The sequence below is a fragment of the Pseudophryne corroboree genome, chromosome 2, assembly GCF_028390025.1.
Source record: "Pseudophryne corroboree isolate aPseCor3 chromosome 2, aPseCor3.hap2, whole genome shotgun sequence".
Lineage (NCBI taxonomy): Eukaryota > Metazoa > Chordata > Amphibia > Anura > Myobatrachidae > Pseudophryne > Pseudophryne corroboree.
The window spans coordinates 333,667,446-333,688,886 of record NC_086445.1 but is presented as its reverse complement, the minus strand read 5'-3'; the positions used below and the strand labels follow the sequence as shown (position 1 = coordinate 333,688,886).

The 21,441-nt window shown below is 41.8% G+C and overlaps 1 long non-coding RNA gene across 1 annotated transcript in view; it reads left to right on the top strand.

Annotated features, from left to right (window-relative positions):
* The window catches only part of LOC135050784 (uncharacterized), a 112,951-nt gene extending 102,489 nt beyond the window's left edge, over positions 1–10,462 (top strand). The window contains exon 3 of the long non-coding RNA XR_010241815.1: positions 9,540–10,462. This is a non-coding gene — a long non-coding RNA (uncharacterized LOC135050784). The remainder of the gene's footprint in view (positions 1–9,539) is intronic.
* Positions 10,463–21,441: the final 10,979 nt, after the last annotated feature.

Sequence of the window (21,441 nt, the reverse complement as noted above, 5' to 3'; positions counted from 1 at the left end):
GATTTTAAAAATGTGTGTTGATGTATCCAATGGTAAAACATTAATGTATGGGCCTCATTTATGGTAAAAAATGAACCACACCTGTCTCCAAGTTTGGGGATACTGAGTGCCTATCAAAGTAAAGGAGCCTCAACAACATCTGGGTGACAGCAGTAAGCGTAGGGGGAGAGCAAGTAATCCAGTTAGTAAGGATATTTGTTTTAGCTACCGTGCGTAGGATCGTAAGGAATGGTCTAAGTCTTGCAGTATCCTGGCCCAATTCCCAATTTTCAAAATCAGCAAATAAAAGAGCAAGAGGATCCAATGGGACTCTGTACTGAAATTTCATATAAATAAATCCAATAATTTTATACCAAAATTTTTAATGATCCCACAAGACCAAAAATGATGGAAAAAGGTGGCTGAAGCTCCCTTACATTTGGGACATGCACCCGTCCCACCTTGGACATAGTGACTATGCTGGGCTTGAGAAATATATGCCCTGTGGATTACTTTTACGTGTACTTCTTGCAGCAAGGTGGAGTGTAGAGTTTTTAATGTGATTTCATGCCTAAGCAGCGATGTTTTGTGTACAATACATGGAAGGTAATTTTGCCAGGTAGACACAGTCCTTGACCAAGCAACATCAGCATCTACAGCGACCATTGGTACATAAAGATATCTTGTTTGGTAAGTCATTTTACGTATGATAGTATATAGAGACATGGCAGGATCATCAATCAGAGGTGTGCGCATGGCTTCTGGCACCAATCTAATATAATGAGTAATTTGTAAATAAGCAAAAAAGTGGTTTGCAAGTAGCCCATATTTCTCCCGTAGTGCAGAAATTGTCATGAGACCTCATCCATGACCAAAAACATCTGCTGTACTTGAATCCCCTTCAGTTTCATTTGTGTTATAGCATTGTTCTCTAAACCAGGAAGGAACATTGGATTTCCCCATAACGGGATCATATTAAAACTTGCTATTCAACAATTAATTGATTCCACACCATGCCAAATATGTATAAAAATATTATCAATAATGCCAGAGGGAAGGAGAGCTTTAGGGACAAATAAAGCTCCTGGGGAGTATGGAGAACAGGATGCACAATCAAGTACATAGGTCGTATAAATATCTTGCTCAAGAATCCAATCAGATATATATCTAAAAAATATTGCGTATGAAAATCTCGGCAAGTCTGGGAGTCCCAGACCCCCCTCACTACGCGTTAAGTGCAGTTTCGTCCTAGAGATCCTTGGTCGGCATTTCTACCATATGTACAATTGGAAGAGCTTGTCAAGTTTGTTAATGTCCTAATTGGAGGCACGAATCGGGATCATTTGCACGGCATAGGATAATTTTGGAAAAATGATGGTTTTAATCACCGCCATCCTACCCATAAGGGACAGATGCAAATATGCCAACTGTCCAGTAGCTTCGATATAGTATTAATCAGTGGGGTAAAATTCAGTGAATATAAATCAGAAAGCCTAATGGGAATGGGAATCCCTAAATACTTAATATGGGAAGTGGCCAATTGAAATCGTTTTGCAGCGGCCAAGACCTTCAAACTAGAAACATCTCCTGCCAAAGGCAACAGTTCAGATTTTGATATATTTATTTTATAGCCAGAAAAAGTACCCAAATTAGCAATAGTTTCCAATACAACTGGTAAAGTAGAGCAGGGATCATTGAAAAAAAGTAGCATATTGTATGCAAATAAGGCAAAACGGAGATCAACACTACCCACTATGATGCCTTGGTACAATGGAGACTGTCTGATAGCTATCGTTTAGGGTTCTAAAGCAACCGTAAATAGTAGTGGGGACAACGGGCATCCCTGTCTTGTTCCCCGCTGGATCGGGAACGGGTCTGACAAATAGCCATTAGATAATATCTGAGTGGACGTGTCAGAGTATAACACTTTAATAAAGCCTATGGACTGTTCTGGTATCCCAAATTTCAATGACACAAGTGATCCCAATGCACATTATCAAAACCCTTTTCAGCGTCTAATGAGATAAAATATATGGGGGTGTCAGATTGTCTGGATTGTGACGAGTGGATCGCTGCTAAGACTCTCCTGGTGGAATTTCTTCCAAAAATAAAGCCAGTTTGGTCAATATGAATAATGTGCGGCAACACAGGTTTCAGTCTCTCTGCTAAAATCTTTGCCAGCATTTTATAATCAGTGTTGAGTGACGATATTGGCCTATATGACCCAGGGTCCGCTAGATCCCTTCTGGGATTTGTTATTACATTAAGCGTAGCCACGTTGAAATACGCAGGCACAGAATCAGAAGTTAAGAGGACGTCGTAAAACGTGACTAGTGTTGGAATTCTGGATGGGGCCAATATCTTGTAGTACTCTGCGGTAAGCCATTCTGGGCCTGGAGCATTACCCCTTTTCAATTTAGAGATATCCCAGGACACCTATACTTCAGTAATAGGCGAGGTCAGAGATTCCAAAAATGTGGCGGGTAACTGTGGGATGGGAAGATTTTCCCAAAATTGTTCAGAGATGGCAGGAGGAGGGGAGTTAAGGCAGGAATATAATTTGGCATAAAAAGCTTGTAACAGAGAAGCTATCTAGGCATTGGAAGTGGTAGAAGTGCCGTCAGATTTATGTAATGGGCGTACAACCACTGGGGGTCATTGGCCCCACAATAAATTAGTGAGAATTTTGCCAGATTTGTTTCCAAATTTGTAAAACCTATGATCCCTCTGAAAAGAGAAACTAGCTTCCATCTTAGAAAACAACCCTTCAAAATAAGTCTTCGCCTCCAAGTACCTAGCCCTGGTATGAGGAGAGTTGCGAGCTTTAAACTCTTGGAGCTTGTATATAATGATTACGGAGAGATGTTTTCATTAAAGTAGTGTACGATATTATGGTACCTTTCAAAACTGCTTTTGAGGCCTGCCAAAATAGCCAGGGATCTTCAGTAGCAGTGATTAAGTTGTTTAACTTATACTCTTCCCAAGAAGATTCTACCTTTTGCCTAAATTTAAAGGAGTCGGATATTGCCGGTGGGAATCTCCAGGATCTATGAGTACTGCACTCCATGGTAGTAGTTAGTTTGAACCATAACAGGGCATGGTCTGAGAGGCAAATAGGTTCCTTATGGACTTCAGCAATTTGTGACAATAAAGTAACTGAACATAACACATAGTCTATTCTAGACAGCATGCCATGAGCCACTGAAAGACAGGAGAAATCCTTATCAATGGGATGGAGAAATCTCCAGAAATCTAAAAGCTGCAACCTCTTAGCAAACCGACTTTTAGACTTTTAGAAGGGTATTGCTTGTCCAAAGTATTGGAGGAAACTAAATTAAAATCTCTTCGCACAAGGGCCCTCATTCCAAGTTGTTCACTCTCTAGCTGCTTTTAGCAGCATTGCAAACGCTAGGTCGCCGCCCTCTGGGAGTGTATCTTAGCTTACAGAATAGCGAACGAAAGATTAGCAGAACTACTACTAAATAATTCCCTGCAGTTTCTGAGTAGCTCTAGACCTACTCCTAGATTGGGATCACCTCAGTCCGTTTAGTTCCTGGTTTGATGTCACAAACACGCCCTGCGTTCAGCCAGCCACTCCCCCATTTCTCCAGCCACTCCTGCGTTTTTACCTGGCACGCCTGCATTTTTTAGCACACTCCCTGAAAACGGCCAGTTTCCGCCCAGAAACACCTACTTCCTGTCAATCACACTACGATCACTCTAGCGATGAAAAAACGTCGCTCGAGCTTGTGTAAATCTACAAAGTTTTGTGTGAAAGTATTTAGCGCATACCATGCGCATGCGCATTTTTGCCATTTTTTTACTTAATCGCTGCACTGCGAAAATCGTCAGCAAGCTATCAACTCGGAATGACCACCAATAAGAGGAATATTACTAAACACTGACAATTTAGCTATTAAAGATTGGAAAAAAAACTTTAGAATAAATATTAGGAGCGAAAACGGTACAAAACAAATATCTGGATTTAGCAATAGAGATTTCACACAATAAATACCATCCCTCAGGATCCGCAAAAGAAGAAATCATCTCTAGGTTTAAATGCTGTTTTACCAAGACAGTTGCCCTCTGGCCTTAGAGGTATATGGTTCTGAAAATAGTACCTTCCATCTCAGCATATTTAATTTTAGAATCTCCTCTGGAATTACGTGTGTTTCCTGTAAAAACAACATATCAAGATGAAGCTTATTTGCATACAATAAGATGTTCTTCCGTTTTTGGAGGGAACAAATGCCTCCCATATTCTAAGAGCCTATTTTCCAAGTAGCCATTACTTTCTAAGCATAAAATGAAACATTTTCGGAAAACCCACATCAGACTTAACAATAATATCAAAGCATTCGTCAGGATTCAAAAATAACAGTAGCCCACTACTGGAACAGAGAAGGGAAGGGAGACACATGAGGGAAGAGACTAACTAGGAAAATATAAATGGAAACACATAGAAAAAAAAAGGTTACACCACTAGGTGGCAACATTCTCCAAAGAGACTTCCGGAGAAAATTCACAAATGAATAAAACCCAAAAATTTGAATATGCGGAGTAGCATTCCTAGCCACACCGCCTTTTAGAAGTAAGGCCATCCAGTCAGTCATATGTGCCCAGAACCAAACCTGTCTGAAATAGATTCAAGGCAAAAATATTGCAGGAGGTTTATCATCCCTGGCGGAAATGCAGTTTGCAAGGACATCCATGAAGGCAGTTATTCACCAGCGCCCTGCTGGGTCTGATTGCCTGTACTTTTCCAAGTATGCTTGAGCATCCTCCACATAAGTAAAGTCCATATAGGAGGAGCCATTGACAATGCAGAGGTAGGCAGGGCAAAGGAGAGCGAATTTGCGGCCACATTTGATTAAGTGTGCACAGAGTGGGGATAATTCTTTCCTCACCTTAGTGAGTTCTGCAGAGTAATTTTGAAATAGGTAAATCTTCTGCCCTTCCCAGACTAGGTCTCTGTGTTGGCGGGAGGCTTTCCAGAATGCTTCCTTGTGCAAATAGTTTAAACATCTAAATAAGACGATTCTGGGTCTCACTCCAGGAGGTGTACGATGAGGACCAATACGGTGGGCTCTCAATGACTAGATAAGAACAAGAGTCTTGAATGTGAAGCAGCGACGGTAAAGAAACCTTCAAAAATTAAGCCGTTCTGTCCCTTTAATTGCTTCAGGTAACCCCACAAACCTGATGTTATACTATTTTCAAGGTCATCAAGTTTGTTCCAAAGCTGGTATTGAGAGCGTTCCAGCTGGACCCGTGTAGTTTGCAAAGAAGAGACATCAGAGAACAGCTCTCCCATTCTATGTTCAGTGTCTTGCAGCCTTCCAGTGAGCTGCGAGATCCGATTTGTAATGCTGGCAGTGTGTGCCTGTAATGTGGGTCCTATTGCCTCCCTGATGGCTCCAATCATGTCCCCATATGTCACTGGAGTGTCTAAGGGCAGAATAGGGCTATGTGGGGAGCACTGGAGTGCAGGTAAATGCTGGCTCACCTCAGTCTCAGCAGAGCTGTGGGAGGGAGAGGAGTGTGCAGAGCTGGCTCCGTCCTGGCAGGGAGCAACTTCTGGCACCAGCTTGGATTTCCTGGAGACTTTCAACTCCTTCTGCTTCTGCATTTTTCCAGGCATTAGTGGGGAGAAGTATTTCTCCATGCAGCGGAGAGCGATCAGGAGGCACTCCCAGGTAGGCTGGGGACACAGGAGGCTGCAAAACAGCCTTGAAATGTGGTGCTGAGTGGCGGGTAATGTATCAGCACCAGGATGCGGCCTCACATACTGGAGGCAAAACCGGATGTCCGATTTTAGCTGTTTTTATGATTTTTGTAAAATAAAATACAGATCCAAAACCCAAAGGAGATATAGCTCTAAACCCAAACCAAAACTCAGGATTTGGGCCAGTGTACATTCCTATTAGTAATACTGAAGAAGTAACATCTGGTTCAAAAATTACATGGTTTTTGCTGTTTTTATTAATTTTAAAGAAATCCAAAATCAAAACACTTCAGGGTGGTTTTGCCAAAACCAAACCAAATCCAAAATATGGTGTCTGAGAATATTTCTGTTAAAAAACACTTTAAAATTTTGAGTTTGCTATTCAACAAAAATATTGACTGATGCTTTGAGCAGTTATGAAATGTTGACTTGCATAAAGCTGGTTAGGATTGTAAAAGTAGCTCTAAAAGTCTTGATGATCATGTATATACAGAACGGTAAGACAAATTATCTACAAATGGAGCATGCTCAAATTGATGAAGAATAATCCTAGAGTACCAGCTAAAGACTTAAAGAAATCTCTGCAACTTGCAAGCATATCTATTGAGGAATCTACAATCCATAAAATACCGAACAATAATAGTGTTCATGGAGGACACTGCAGGAGAAGCCACTGCTATTGAAAAAAATAGCTTCACATCTGAAGTTCCAAAAGGAGCATCTGGATGTTTCATAGTGATTACTGTCAAAATTATCTGTGGACAGATTATGAATGGTCCAAAATTCCTCCTGAATGTTGTGCTGGGCTGATCTGTCGCTAAAGGAAACATTTTGTTGATGCTGTTTCTTCCAATGCAATGTCAGCCAGTTATTAGATCCAAAAGTTCACATACTTTTTCTACTCTGCATTGTGCATTTTTACATGATGTGCTCAAAAATATCATTAAAACATCATTATTTGTGTTATTAGTTTAAGCAGAAAATTTGTCTATTCTAATCACATTGATGAAGATCAAGTCCCATTTTACAGTATGACAAATATATGCAGAAATCTATATAAGTCCAATTTGTTCACGTACTTTTTATTGCCACTGCAAAGTAGGAGTTTTGGAACAAGATCCATTGGTTTCCATTGTGAATGATAGTACAACCTCATCTCCCATTTTATTAATCGTAATCAAAATCACATACATCTTTATTTTTTTTATAATATAAAACTCAATTATTTCATGAAACAATAAAATCTTTTTCTTCAACTTAGTCCAATAGGAAGTTTTCTCCCTTGACACTATTGATTCTTTATTCTACATGGAATAGTATGAAAAATTGTATTCAGTGCAGAGGTATAACTAGGATTGATGGCGCCCAGGGCAAATTAAAACATGGCATCCCCCCATGTGGCCATGAGAAAGAGAGGGAAGGATGCGTGGTTACAGAGGGAAAGGCGAGAGAGAGATCAGGGCTGGATTAAGGCTCCACAGGGCCTGGGGTACTTAAAACAAGGGGGACTATATATAGTGTGTATATAAGGGGGGATTATAGATATATATATATATATATATATATATACAGCAGCACAATTTGAGAGGCATTTCTCGGCTTTGTAAATAGTTTCCACAGCTACAACGGAAGTTGTAGTTGTGGAAATTATTTACAAAGCCGAGGAGTGCCTCTCAAATTGTGCTGCTGTACATTGTGCCCTAGAGGTTCGGAGGGGGCACCCAAGTACTATCTGTTACTGTTTTGTGGAGTGCCGGTCAAAACTGCTGGACTATATATATATATATATATATATATATATATATATATATATATATATAATTTTTTAATACACAAATATAAGCAGAAAGCTGTATATATTATTGAACAGAAAAATAGGAAGCACATTTATCCAATGTAGTAAAACAAAAACAATATCACACTGTCACATGGTAGGAGCTATAGTATGATGCTGAGGAATGCTCTGCTAGCATCTAAGGGATCATAAACTGCTGGCTACAATAGTACAGGTCTATATAATCTGCCTGTCACAAAATTAATTTTCTGACAGCCCTACTTCAAGACAAAATCTTAAACATGCACAGCATACCTACAAACACACACATAGCATTCAAACAGCATACACACATCATACATACTGTATATACACACAGCACACACAGCATGCCTACAAACACACACAGCATACATACACACCATACGTACTGTACTGTACATATACACAACACACACACATAGCATGCATACACATACATACACATACAAACAGCATACATACATACATACATAACAACACACAGCATACATACAAACACATACTGTAGCATACATACACACAACACACACACAGCATACATACATACATACATACATATAAACAAACAAACACAAAAACACACACGCACAAGTGAATGGAGAGCGTCTCCATCTGGGTGTGAGTGCCTGTCCAGATGGATACGTTCACAGAGTCCAGGCATGCCCAGGCGGGCAGACCTAGTCACAGACAGAGCCACAACTAGCGTATCTCCATCTACAGTATATATATGACTGTATTTGAATCAGGAATATATGATTTTATATACTATTTAATTTATACTGTAGGTCAGTCGTTGATTGGGTCCTTATACAGATGTGTCCACATACACCTTTCCTTTATACTGCCATGCATGGCACAAAGTGGAATTCCATAGTCCAGTGGTTATCAAACTATGTGCCATGGCACCCTGGGGCGCAGCGGGGCTCTTGCAGGAGTGCCTCAGGTAGGTTGTCCAGGACCAATTAAAAAATTTTCTGATCAATGTATTAGGCAAAACCAGTATTTGGGGCTTTTAATCATAAAATATGTCTAAAAACTCAAGCAAATTCTGTCCCTCACCTCACAGTTAAACCTAAGGATCACATATAAATACAATTTACTTAATTTAATATTTCTTCTAAATTTGTCAATAAGAAATATATGGCCTAGGGGTGCTGTAAAAAAAAATCTGATTCACTAGGGTGCTGTGATTCAAAAAAGTTTGAGAACCACTGCCATAGATTATGAAATTTAGCCATGCTTTGTGATTTTTCTTAATTTGATTCTTTAATATACTACTTTATACATTATCTATTATGGCAAATAAAAATGTTAAAATTGATTCACTCGCTAATCATAGAAAAAATGTAGCCATGCTATGCATAGCATGCCGAATTGAGAAAAATAGAAAAGGTGTATATTTTAAAATTGGGATATTACACATTATTACATATTTATTACTCTAAATTGACTGCTGACGTAGGGAATTGTCACTGTGTAGTCGCTATAAATAAGAAGTGTTTTTAGTTTCAAGAGTAATAATATCATAATTTGATGCAGATCATTTTAGCAGTTCAAAATATAAATATTATCATCTATGCAAAACTGTATTAATAAATATAAACAATAAAAAAGCTAATGTACATGAATTATAAAATCAAGCTTGTAGCATTTACATCAATATGGTAGAAATGAAAAAAATGTAAATGTGTACATTAAAAATATTTAGCAATATTTTACAACATAAGGAATATCTAATAGCTTTAATGCTTGTACAAAAATAACGGTGTACTCATTCTAAGCAATCACATTTAGTAACTCTGCACATTTTAAGAGTTATAGCGGTCATATGGTTTTGTTTTATCCTGATTAAACTACTTAACATATTTCTATATTTAGATTTATATGGAATACCTTTTTCTCCCAAGGACAATTTTAGTATATATTATGACTTTTAGAAAATGCAAGTTGCTTTATAAAAACTGCTGATGCTGAACACTATTCTTATTTATCTTTGTCTTATTGGTCTTTGTCTTTCAGAAACTGGACAAATGGCAAAACTGTATCATCTAACAATGTCACATAGTCCACCACTTTCATGCAATTTGACACCTAAACCAATGGTCCAGCTCCAGCACTCAAAATACACCCACAAAAATTATGCTTTCACCTCATTTTTGCACAGCTCATTGGATACAGTCTGGTTGTAACGCTTCCCCAGCCCTCCACATGACTCTGGAGCAGCCATCATTAGAATATAAGCAACATCTTGATTCATCAGGCCATATGATGTGTCTTCACTGTTCTATGGTCCAGTAACAATGCTGTTTGGCCCATGTTAGACGCTGTTTCTTTTGGATGGTTGTTAACCTGGGAGGCACCCGGGCTATACAACTGAAAATTTCTAACACTGTGCATTTTGCACCGAAGTACTCATTCTGATATGGTTTGGTTAGGTCCAGCATTGTACTGTTGGAGCAGTTCAAGATGCATTTGGAACTGATTGGTGGTTGCTAGAAACCCTAAATGCCTGCTGTCCCGATTTATCATGATCAGCTTTCGGACACTGTTCCGCTGCTGAGATGATAGGGGTCCATGCTTTTTCCACTGTAGATGGATACTGCTCACTGTCTTCGAGGGCACACCATTAAATGCTGCCACCTCCACCAAGCTATGGCCATGTTCTCGGCCAAAAACATATAAATATACATGATGATGATGATGACGACACCATTTAGCTATGTAGCTATTTTTGTACTGTATTGATGACTACTGTATACTGATAAAGCTGATGTGTTATTTCCTTTTGGAAAACGTTACATCAGTAAAGAAGATCTTCTATTGTACTGTAGTTAGGAAGCAGTAAATGACAGATGTGAGGAAGATGGTGGGGTGGTTTGCATTTAATTATATTTTGAATGGAAAATATGACTTTCTGGATTTATATTATTAAAATCATGTTCCCTCTTGTGTGTATACTACTTCACTATTTTATATTGAGTATTATTAGGTCTATGTGAGTTTTGCATTTACTGTATAACTTGCACTGTAAAAACTCAGCTCTATGATATTTTGTGGACATAAGTATTCATATTTGTGCACCTCACGTATGCTAAGAAAAGATTCTGCAGTACAATCTGTGGCTAGAAGCTGATGTTTGGGTATATTGTGAAACAATATGTAGCAATATTCACTCTCAGCAATTTCTTTAATCTGCTTATAGGGGGTCATTCCGAGTTCTTCGCTCGCAAGCTGCTTTTAGCAGCTTTACACACGCTAAGCCGCCGCCTACTGGGAGTGAATCTTAGCTTCTTAAAATTGCGAACGAAAGATTCGCAATATAGCAAAAAGACATCTCTGTGCAGTTTCTGAGTAGCTTCAAACTTGGCATCTGCGATCAGTTCAGTGCTTGTCGTTCCTGGTTTGACGTCATAAACACACCCAGCGTTCGCCCAGACACTCCTCCGTTTCTCCAGCCACTCCCGCGTTTTTCCCAGAAACGGTAGCGTTTTTTCACACACACCCATAAAACGGGCAGTTTCCGCCCAGAAACACCCACTTCCTGTCAATCACATTACGATCACCAGAACGAAGAAATAACCGTGAGTAAAATACCTAACTGCATAGCAAATTTACTTGGCGCAGTCCCACTGCAGACATTGCGCATGCGCATTAGCGACTAATCGCTCCGTTGCAAAAAAAATATAACGAGCGAACAACTCGGAATGACCCCCATACTGCAAATGTAGTAACTAGTAAATCTTTAGCTATTCGTCAATGAAACCTTTTAATGGCCCTCATTCCGAGTTGATCGGTCGCAAGGCGAATTTAGCAGAGTTACACACGCTAAGCCGCCGCCTACTGGGAGTGAATCTTAGCTTCTTAAAATTGCGACCGATGTATTCGCAATATTGCGATTACTAACTACTTAGCAGTTTCAGAGTAGCTCCAGACTTACTCTGCCTGTGCGATCAGTTCAGTGCTTGTCGTTCCTGGTTGACGTCACAAACACACCCAGCGTTCGCCCAGGCACTCCCACCGTTTCTCCGGCCACTCCTGCGTTTTTTCCGGAAACGGTAGCGTTTTCAGCCACACGCCCCTGAAACGCCGTGTTTCCGCCCAGTAACACCCATTTCCTGTCAATCACATTACGATCGCCGGAGCGAAGAAAAAGCCGTGAGTAAAATACTTTCTTCATAGTAAAGTTACTTGGCGCAGTCGCAGTGCGAACTTTGCGCATGCGTACTAAGCGGATTTTCACTGCGATGCGATGAAAAAGAACGAGCGAACATCTCGGAATGAGGGCCAATGTTCATATATTTATATTTTCCTTTATCCAATTGCAAATTAAAATTCCCTTTTAATTCCACAACAGCCCCCACCTGCTAATAAATCAATTATGACCATCTCAAAACAAGGTTGAACCAGACTGTGATATGGGAGATGATCAGGTGAGGGAGTTGCAGATGAAACCAATCTCACAATCATATACTCCTTTGACCTCTGTACATGCTGTGCTGCAAACCAGCAACACTTACACATGCATGAGCGTATCTGCGGACCACACAAACCACTACAGGTAAACCAATTTGCATCTCAGAGCAAATTGTATTATTAGTATGTGAGAGTCATCCTGAAATAACTGGAAACCAATTCACTAAGTTTAGTTATGGAAACCATAAACTCCAAGAATCACTATTTTCCCCTGGGGACTCTGTAGGTGCTGTTAACATATCCCCTTATCTAAACCTTGTCTTTATCACACTAGTCTTACGTAGTTCATTATCTATGTGCATGTCGGGGTTGTCTGTATGGTTGGTAATATATTAACAACATACAATACCATACTAGGTTTTTAATGTGTGAGAATACCATCTTTCCTGAGTTACAGTATATTAATTCAGTTTTGAGAGTATGCAACCATTGAACAATATAACTGATACCCCTTTTCCACTAGCTCCTTAAAACATGGGTAAATGCGCGGGGGCACGCATTTGCCCATGTTTTTCCCTAGTGGAAAAGGGTCCCCCTGCAAATTCCCGGATCAAGTGATCCGGGAATCCTACCCAGGTAGCTAGCTGGGTTGAACACGTGTTCAATCCGGCTAGCTGTCTAGTGTGAACGGCAGCCGTGTCGAGGCATCAAGGCTCCCGTTCACAGTGTATGGGAGGGCGGCGCTGGGAGATCATGTGATCTCCCAGCACCGCCCCTGCCACGTCACTAGCATCGTCACCAACCCGGCAATATGCCGGGTTGGGAAGCGCTGTCTGAAAGGGGCTGTAGCACGGGTCGCAGCCGCGTCAGGCGACACGGCTGTGACCTGTGCTACTAGGGAAAAAGGGGTATGAGTGATATATCATAGATACCTGTCATAGTATCAGCAATGTTTCCAAGGTCTTTTATTTACATAGTTGTTTAGGTTGAAAAAAGACAATTTGTCCATCGAGTTCAACCTATATTTAAGCTAATTATTACAGGTTATATCCTAGGATTTGTTTTTCTGCTAAAAATTTGTCTAACCTTTCTTAAATTTATCAATTGAGTCAGCTAAAACAACCTTCTCCGGCAGAGAATTCCATATCTTTACCACCCTCACTGTGAAGAAACTCTTCTTTAGCTGGGTCTGAAAAGTCCTCTCCTCTAACCTTAGTGGGTGGCCAAGTGTTCTGTGTACAGATCTCTTGTTAAACAAATTGCCTGATAATTCCCTATATTGCCCCTTAATGTATTTATAAATATTAATCATATCTCCTCTTAGTCGCCTCTTTTGTAATGTAAACATATCTAACCTGGTTAGCCTTTCAGTATAGTACAATGACTCTATGCCCTTAGTCAATTTTGTAGCTCTTTTCTGAACTTTTTCAGGTTCCAATATGTCTTTTTAATAGTGTGGTGCCCAGAACTATATACAGTACCAATGATTTATACAGTGGCAGTATTACACTTTCTTCCCTTGTCTCCATCGCCCATCTTATGCATGCTAATACCTTATTTGCCTTAGCTACTGCACATTCACACTGGGCACTGCTACTAAGTCTGTTGTCAATGAGCACACCCAAATCTTTCTCCATTACCGATTCCCCTTCCATTTCCCCATTTAATTTGTAAATTGCATATTTGTTCTTAGTCCCAAAGTACTTAACTTTACATTTCTCTATATTAAACCTTATACTCCACTTTTCTGGCCAAACTTCCAATTTGATTAAGTCATTTTGTAGACAGTTAACATCTTTATTTGTCCAGACCGCGCACCCCCAACACCGCCAAAACACCATACCAACACTGCTGACATGCCCCAACCACCCCGAAGCTGCCCCATGACCGCCCCACGACCACCTGTGTCTGTTCTAATCAGCACATTCCCCATGTTCTCAGTCCTCCTGAGCTGCTAACTCCAGCACTGGGCCCCCTACCCTCTCATCCTCATCTCCCTGACTCAGCAGCTAAGTGGCTCTGTGTTAGCTTGCATGGAGCAGCAACCCTATCACCATACTACCTTGCTACCTGATCCATACAGCATGTGCTCTGTCCTCCCCAGCTGCACTTCTGTTTCATGTCTCAAGTTCACTTCTGTTTTCCGGTCATACCCTCACAGCGTCTTTGTCACAGCTTACAGCGACATTGGACATTTACTGTATTTATTTATGCTCCCTAGGGCATCTTTTCTCTTTTGGGATATCACATCTGCAAATTCTAGAATCTTCTAAGGAGGATCAATTGTAACATACAACAATGGAACAGGAAAAATGTATTTGGGATAGGTTGATAGCCAGTGCCACTGGTTTGGCAGCATGTTTGGTGTGAAGACTTACTACTACTATGCTGATCCCTGACTAGTCTCCTGTAGGTAACCATTAATCCACAGTTGTGACACTCAAGCACCTGCATAATCTACATTTCCTTAACCAAAGACAATGCTAATTTAAGTTGTGCATGATCATCACAGGGCATGCACAACGTAAATAAGTATTGTCCCTTTACTAAACACATGTGTACTTGTAAATTCTGATACAGAAGGTGTGAAGATATCGGGTTCCAAATCACTCAAGCTTGGTGGTAGATGAAAAACCAACCAGGGTTTATTGACAGAATAGCTTATCACAGTTCAGCACACTTCTGTTATACAATTCCACATGACAATTCCCACCACAATCTCCTGACAGAACATTACTTCTTAGTCTGGGAGCAGAGAGTCTCTTCTTGCAATACAGAGTCCCAGATAAATCCAATATAATGGGTCCCCAAGCAGATCCCTGGAAGAACATTACTTCTTAGCCTGGGATCAAAGAATCTCTCTTCAGCTCTCTGGGTAGCTCTACTTATATCTTCAGAAGCTTCATATTGCTGGGGTCTGTGTGACCTCTGTGTCTTAGGATCTTACAGCATTGGAATACAATACATATTCTAATTAGACATGTGCAGCGGGCATTTTTCGGGTTTTGTGTTTTGGTTTTGGATTTGGTTCCGTGGTCGTGTTTTGGATTCGGACGCGTTTTGGCAAAACCGCCCTTAAGAATTTTTGGCGGCTTCGGGTGTTTTTTTCAAAAAACCCTCAAAAACAGCTTAAATCATAGAATTTGGGGGTCATTTTGATCCTATAGTATTATTAACCTCAATAACCATAATTTCCACTCATTTCCAGTCTATTCTGAACACCACACCTCACAATATTACTTTTAGTCCTAAAATTTGCACCGAGGTTGCTTGATGACTAAGCTAAGCGACCCAAGTGGGTGGCAAAACACCTGGCCTATCTAGGAGTGGCACTGCAGTGTCAGACAGGATGGCACTAAAAATATAGTCCCCAAACAGCACATGATGCAAAGATAAATAAATAAAAAGAGGTGCAAGATGGAATTGTCCTTGGGCCCTCCCACCCACCCTTATGTTGTATAAACAGGACATGCACACTTTAACGAACCCATCATTTCAGCGACAGGGTCTGCCACATGACTGTGGCTGAAATGACTGGTTGGTTTGGCCCCCACCAAAAAAGAAGCAATCAATCTCTCCTTGCACAAACTGGCTCTACTGAGGCAGGATGTCCACCTTCTCCTCTTCGTCCGTTTCCGCACCCCTTTCACTGTGTACATCCCCATCCTCACAGAGTATTAATTCATCCCCACTGGAATCCACCATCACAGGTCCCTGTGTACTTTCTGGAGGCAATTGCTGGTAAATGTCTCCATGGAGGAACTGATTATAATTCATTTTGATGAACATCATCTTCTCCACATTTTCTGGAAGTAACCTCCTATGCCAATCGCTGACAAGGTTACCGGCTGCACTAAACACTCTTTCGAGGTACACTGTGGAGAGGGGGGCAACCTAGGTAAAATAAAGCCAGTTTGAGCAAGGGCCTCCAAATTGCCTCTTTTTTCTGCCAGTATATGTACGGACTGTCTGACATGCCTACTTAAATGCTGCCACTCATATAATCCTCCACCATTCCTTCAATGGTGACAGAATCATATGCAGTTACAGTAGACGACATGTCAGTAATTGTTGGCAGGTCCTTCAGCCTGGACCAGATGTCAGCACTCGCTCCTGACTGCCCTGCATCACCGCCAGTGGGTGGTTTTGGAAATGTTATCTTTTTCCTGGCAGCTCCAGTGGCAGGAGAAAATGAAGGAGGAGCTGTTGGCGGGTCACGTTCCGCTTGACTTGACAATTGTCTAACCAGCAGATCTTTGAACATCTGCAGACTTGTGTCTGCCGGATAGAGAGATACAACGTAGGCTTTAAACCTAGGATCGAGCACAATGGCCAAAATGTAGTGCTTTGATTTCAACAGATTGACAACCAGTGAATCCTGGTTAAGCGAATGAAGAGCTCCATCCACAAGTCCCACATGCCTAGCAGAATCGTTCCATTTTAGCTCCTCCTTCAATCTCTCCAGCTGCTTCTGCAAAAGCCTGATGAGGGGAATGTCCTGACTCAGGCTGCAGTGTCTGAACTGACTTCACGTGTGGCAAGTTCAAAGGGTTGGAGAACCTTACACAACATGGAAATCATTCTCCACTGCGCTTGAGTCAGGTGCATTCCCCCTCCTTTGCCTATATCATAGGCAGATGTATAGGCTTGAATGGCCTTTTGCTGCTCCTCCATCCTCTGAAGCATATAGAGGGTTGAATTCCACCTCGTTACCACCTCTTGCTTCAGCTGATGGAGGGGCAAGTTCAGGAGTGTTTGCTGGTGCTCCAGTCTTCGGCATGCGGTGGCTAAATGGTGCCTCCGCTGCAGTTGTTGCTGCGGGAGGCAATACATCTACTCAGTGGGCTGTCACAGTCATATAGTGCTTAATCTTCCCTGCTCCACTTGTCCACATGTACGTGGTTAAGTGGACATTGGGTACAACTGCATTTTTAGGGCACTGGTGACTCTTTTTCTAACGTCTGTGTACATTCTCGGTATCGCCTGCCTAGAGAAGTGGAACCTAAATGGTATTTGGTATCAGGGACACACTACCTCAAGCAATTCTCTAGTCCCTGTGAACTAACGGCAGATACCGGACGCACGTCTAACACCACAATAGTTGTCAAGGCCTGAGTTATCTGCTTTGCAACAGGATGACTGCTGTGATATTTCACCTTCCTCGCAAACGACTGTTGGACAGTCAGTTGCTTACTGGAAGTAGTACAAGTGGTCTTCCGACTTTTCCTCTGGGATGACGATCGACTCCCAGCAGCAACAACAGCAGCGCCAGCAGCAGTAGGCATTACACTCAAGGATCCATCGGCGGAATCCCAGTTAGGAGATGACTCATCAGACTTGCCAGTGACAATGCCTGCAGGACAATTGGCGTTCCTGTCTAAGGAGTAAATTGACACTGAGGGAGTTGGGGGGTGGTTTGCAAGAGCTTGGGTAAAAGAGGAGGAAGGGATTTAGTTGTCAGTGAACTGCTTCCACTGTCACCCAAAGTTTTTGAACTTATCAATGACTTCTGATGATTGCGCTCCAAGTGACGTATAAGGGAGGATTTTCCTAGGTTGTTAATGTCCTTACCCTTACTAATTACAGCTAGACAAAGGCAACACACTGCTTGACACCAGTTGTACGCATTTCTGTTTAAATAATTCCACACCAAAGAGGTGATTTTTTTTGTATTTTGACCAGGCATGTCAATGGCCTTATTCATCCCACAGACAACAGGTCTCTCCCCGGGTGCCTGACTTAAACAAACCACCTCACCATCAGAATCCTCCTTGTCAATTTCCTCCTCAGCACCAGCAACACCCATATCCTCATCCTGGTGTACTTCAACAGTGACATCTTCAATTTGACTATCAGGAATTTGACTGTGGGTGCTCCTTCCAGCACTTGCAGGGGGCGTGCAAATGGTGGAAGGAGCCACCTCTTCCCGTCCAGTGTTGGGAAGGTCAGGCATCGCAACTGACACAATTGGACTCTCCTTGGGGATTTGTGATTTAGAACGCATAGTTCTTTGCTGTGATTCTGACAGCTTAACTTTTCATTTTTCTAGCGGGTGGATGAGTGCTTCCATCCTCATGTGAAGCTGAACCACTAGTCATGAACATAGGCAAGGGCCTCAGCCGTTCCTTGCCACTCCGTTTCGTAAATGGCATATTGGCAAGTTTATGCTTCTCCTCAGAAACTTTTAATTTAGATTTTTGGGTCATTTTACTGAACTTTTGTTTTTTGGATTTTGCTTGCTCTCTACTATGACATTGGGCATTGGCCTTGGCAGACGACTTTGATGGCATTTCATAATCTCTGCCATGACTAGTGGCAGCAGCTTCAGCACTAGGTGGAAGTGGATCTTGATCTTTCCCTATTTTACCCTCCAAATTTTTGTTCTCCATTTTTTAATGTGTGGGATTATATGCCAGTAATATATCTGGAATTAGATGTCTGTAATGTCTGTAATTAGATATCACTAGATAGATACCAGATACCACTGTGACTGGAATGATGATGACCTATGCACAGTGACATGACACTAGCACAGCACCCTACAGCAGCAAGATGCAGCACAAAACACTGGACTTTTAGTCACCACAATGCAGCACAAGACAATGAGTAGTGATACTGAGCACTGATGAGGATACTAGAACTGACACTGGGCAGCGAGATACAGCAATGGACTATTGTACTGCAGTATTGTATACTGGTCACCACAATGCAGCACTGATACTGAGCACAGATATTGGGGGTCATTCCGAGTTGTTCGCTCACAAGTGGATTTTAGCAGATTTGCTCATGCTAAGCCGCTGCCTACTGGGAGTGAATCTTAGCATCTTAAAATTGCGAACGATGTATTTGCAATATTGCGATTACACACCTCGTAGCAGTTTCTGAGTAGCTCCAGACTTACTCGGCATCTGCGATCATTTCACTGCTTGTCGTTCCTGGTTTGACGTCACAAACACACCCAGCGTTCGCCCAGACACTCCCCCATTTCTCCGGCCACTCCTGCGTTTTTTCCGGAAACGGTAGCGTTTTTTCCCACATGCCCATAAAACGGCCTGTTTCCGCCCAGTAACACCCATTTCCTGTCAATCACATTACGATTGCCAGAACGATGAAAATGCCGTGAGTAAAATTCCTAAGTGCATAGCAAATTTACTTGGCGCAGTCGCAGTGCGGACATTGCGCATGCGCATTAAGCGGAAAATCGCTGCGATGCGAAGATTTTTACCGAGCGAACAACTCGGAATGACCCCCATTGAGCACTGTTGAGGATACTAGAACTGACATGGAGCAGTAAGATACAGCAATGGACTATTGTACTGCAGTATTATATACTGGTCACCCCAATGCAGCACTGATACTGAGCACAGATATTGAGCTGATATTAGCTGATAATGGGATTTTTAGTCAGAGAACGTAGCCACGTCCTCTCCGCTCAATCTACAATGCACAAGTGAAAATGGCGGCGACGCGCGGCTCTTTGTATGGAATCCGAATCTCGCGAGAATCCGATAGCGGGATGATGACATTTTCGGGTTTTGTGAGTAAGGCGGCAAGAACCGAGGCTGCATCGGACCCATGTAAACCACGTGAAGTTTGGGGGGTTCGGTTCTCGGTGAACCAAACCCGCTCATCTGTAATTCTAATCAAGGTGATTACATCTGTCAGAGAGCCACCCTGTCTGGTCAGCTCACTTTTGGACAATAGGGAGTAAACAAACATGGACAATGGTACCTTATATGACTCAACCTTTGAGTGTCCACTGTGGTGTATGAAAACAATAGGAATCTAGGTCTAACATAAATACTTTATCTAAAGGGTAACAGATAACATAACACAATTGCATACCAACCAACAGGAACAATTCCCACTCATGGGTGTCCATGACACCCATAGAATGGAAACAGAACCTGTGGCGAATGCAGTGAGCCACTGAGTCCGCTGCATGGAGAGTGCAGGGAGTCCGCAAGGAGCTTCAGTGTGCTTTCCCCCCTGCCAGCCATCTAACTACTGGTATCCAAGCATCAGTATTGTGACCGGTGGTCTCCTGACCGCCGGTCACACATATCCATTTGTCCTGGGGTCTTCACTCTCCCTGCTATCTGGCCATAGCTGATACTTGTGTCTCCCGTCAGATTTGGGTCCTGGATGCTGCCATATTGTTAATGGTCATATGACCCTTGAATCATCAATAGAAACCCACACTCAGGACTTATGACCCAATTAATCAATCACAGTTTGACCAGTGGTATGAGTCATCCAGATGACCCAGCAATACACCACAACAACGTAGCTATTCCTGCCACATTCCTTGGCTTCTATATTCCTGGGGAACTACTGATCCCAGCTAGCAGTATATAGTGTTTATCTGCTACCAGTTCTATATTACTGGTTAACTACTGTTCTCAGCCAGCAGTGTATAGTGTGTTCCTGCTACCAGTTCTAAATTCCTGGTATACTACTGGTCTCAGCCAGCTGCCAACAGTATATAGTGTGGTTCCTGCTATCCATTTGCTACCCAGTGAAATACAGGTCCCAGACAGCTGACAGTATTATCAAGATTGGATATAGTTATCTGTACCTGCTTACATGAAGCTTAGCTTGCCCCAGCCCGGCACCTGTAGCTTAGCCGGTTCCATCCCAGCATTTGTGCCTATTAGATGGTCCCAGCCCGGTACCTGAAGCTTAGCTAGATCTAGAGTGGTGTTTGTGCTCATTATCTGGTCCCAGCCAGGAATCCGTAATCTAGCTGGTACCACTCCGGTACTCATGTATACCCACATCTAGTTCCAATCTGGCATTTTTATAAACTAGTTCCTGATGAGTAATTGGCTCAGCATTACAGTCTGTAATACTCTGCTAGTTCCTTTCTCATCCTGTGCATAAAAACTACAGACGTCCATCCAGTTTCCTGCATACTAGCACCTCTACCGAAGCAGACCTAGACTCTTCTCCGAGAATTGTTAAAACTACAGCTTTTCTTTCTCAGAAAAAATGTGACTTAAAAATAAATAAATAAATAAACAATTGATATTTACTGAGATTCATAGCTTATGCCCTGCTATACAGACAATTTCTCATCCCACATTGCAGATTCATAACTGAGTTCTGACATGGTCTCCTCAACTCTTGTTGATCTTGTACAGTCTCACTCAGAACCAGGCCTCAAGCAAGAACTCATACTGGGTTTCTCAGAAATTGAGCTCACTGCTGTGATAAGCAGTCATGGAACTCATAACCATGACACTCAGAAATGGAACTCACTGCTGTGATAAGCAGTTGTCCCTACTGTGATCTGCTATCAGAACAGAACTGTGACCCCACATCATCTCTCCCTGAAATGGATTTAGTGAAATGACTGGCAACCAGCTGGTACACCAGAACACTCAAGAATGGACTCAGTTATGCACAACTGCCTTGATACTTATCACGTCCTTTAAAACACTTTCACCTGTTTTTTTTTTTTCTCTCAGGTTAACAGACAATTTTCATCTTTCAAATTTCTTATTTT